The 2,109-nt window shown below is 45.2% G+C and overlaps 1 protein-coding gene across 1 annotated transcript in view; it reads left to right on the top strand.

Moving 5' to 3' along the window:
* The window catches only part of LOC104994778 (astrotactin-2-like), a 450,679-nt gene that overhangs the window by 160,191 nt on the left and 288,379 nt on the right, over positions 1-2,109 (top strand). The window lies entirely within an intron of this gene.

The following is a 2,109-nucleotide window of genomic DNA, read 5'->3' on the forward strand; positions in this document are numbered from 1 at the left end:
CTGCCGACAAGATCCACCGATGTATACTAAAATTAATGGGTGAAACCTTAAGAAGCAGCAGGATGTTTGCAGTCTCAAAGAATTAACACCCCCCTCCTGGATGTGTATTAATTACAAAAAGAAACTAGTGACTTTACAGTGGAATAATCTGGCAGATACCACCTGCACTGGTTGCCTAGGGCTGCTATGACAAATAACTGAACACTGCGGGGCTTAAAACAACAGAAAACTGATGCTTTTGCAGTTTTGGAGGCCAGAAGTCCAAAATCAAGGTGACATCCCGGCCTCATGCTCTCCAGGGCTCTGGGGGACAAGCCAGTCCTTGCTGCTTCCAGGTTATGGTGGCTCCTTCATTCCCTGGCTTGTGTCAATGTAATTTCAATTTCTTCTTTCATCTGCATCTCACCTTCTCCTCTGTGTCCTGTCTTCTGTGTCTCTCATAAGGACATGTGTCAGTGGATTGAGGATTCACCTGGATCATTCAGAACCATCTCCTCCTTTCAAGATCCCTGAGTTAATTACAGCTGTAAACACAAGGTTACACTCACAGATTCTCGGCATTAGGATGTAGACATATCTTGTGGGTTTCCACCCACTACACCACCTTAACCAAACGACCCAAGTTAGCATCATTAGGAGTAAGACATATCAACAACCCAAATCCCCTGTTAGGAAGGATTGAAAAGGGCACAGAGACATTTCTCTGCCTTCCTTGTCACAAACGGCGTAACGTGATTCTCAGCATGAGAAAAGAGCTTCCCTGGTGGCTCAGCCAATGCAGGAGACTCGGGTTGTGTCCTGATCTGGGAGGATTCCCACATGCTGCTGAACAGCTAACCCCATGCACCACAAGTATGGGCTCTCCAGGTGGTGCTAATGGTCAAGGATCTGCCTGCCAATGCAGGAGATGCAAGAGACAAGGGTTCAATCCCTGAGTCAGGAGAATCCCCGGGAGCAGAAAATGGCAACCTGTTCTAGTATTCTTGCCAGGAAGATTCCAGGGACAGAGGAGCCTGGTGGGCTACAGTCCATGGCATTGCGAAGAATCAGACAAAACTGAGCACACGAAGTGAGGGGCATGGTACAGAACAGCTGACCAGCACTCTTCACAAGTGTTAAGATTATGAAAGTCAGGGAAGACCGAGGGGTTGTAAATAAGAGAAGACTATGGATGGAGGAGCCTGGTGGGCTGCAGTCCATGGGGTCGCTAAGAGTTGGACACAACTGAGTGACTTCACTTTCACTTTTCACTTTCATGCATTGGAGAAGGAAATGGCAACCCACTCCAATGTTCTTGCCTGGAGAATCCCAGGGAAGGGGGAGCCTGGTGGGCTGCTGTCTGTGGGGGTCACACAGAGTCAGACATGACTGAAGCAACTTAGCAGCAGCAACAACAGCAGGTAGACTCAAAAAACATGATGATAATGCTAGGACTTCCTTGCCAGTCCAGTGGTTGAGACTCAGTGCTTCCAATGCAGGGGATGCGAGTTCAATCCCTTGTTGAAGAACTAAGATTCCCATGATATGTGACTTGGCCAAAAAATTAAAAAAAAAAAAAAAAAAAACATACAAAATTAAAAAAAAATACTGTCATTTAGGATCCTGGATTAGACCCTAGGCCAAAAAGAGAACATTGGTGGAAAACCTAGTGAAATCTAAATATATTGTGTAGTTTAGTGATGAGGTGCAATCATCGTTAGCTTCCAGGTTTTGATTATTCTACAGCTGTCTATCTGTATCCATGGGAGATTGGTTATAGGACCCTCCTATAGAACCCAAAATTCATGGATGCTCAAATTCTTTAGATAAAATGATGTAGTGAACTTGGTGCTCTGTATCCATGGATTCTGCATCCATGGATTGAGCTAACAGGATTGGTTGAATCCATGACTGCAGAACCTGCAGATAAAGAGGCCCAGCTGTATTTTGTTATGAGAAATGTTACCTTTAGGGGGAAATGAGTAAAGACTATACAGGAACTCTCTGTACTAACTTCTCATGAGTCTATACTTTGTTGTTGTCGTTTGGTCCCTAAATCATGTCGGAACTCTTTGAGACCCCATGGAATGAAGCTCACCCGCCTCTTCTGTCCATGGGATTTTTCCCGAG

This window comes from Bison bison, unplaced genomic scaffold (assembly GCF_000754665.1).
Source record: "Bison bison bison isolate TAMUID 2011002044 unplaced genomic scaffold, Bison_UMD1.0 scf7180017864266, whole genome shotgun sequence".
NCBI classification, from domain to species: Eukaryota; Metazoa; Chordata; class Mammalia; order Artiodactyla; family Bovidae; genus Bison; species Bison bison.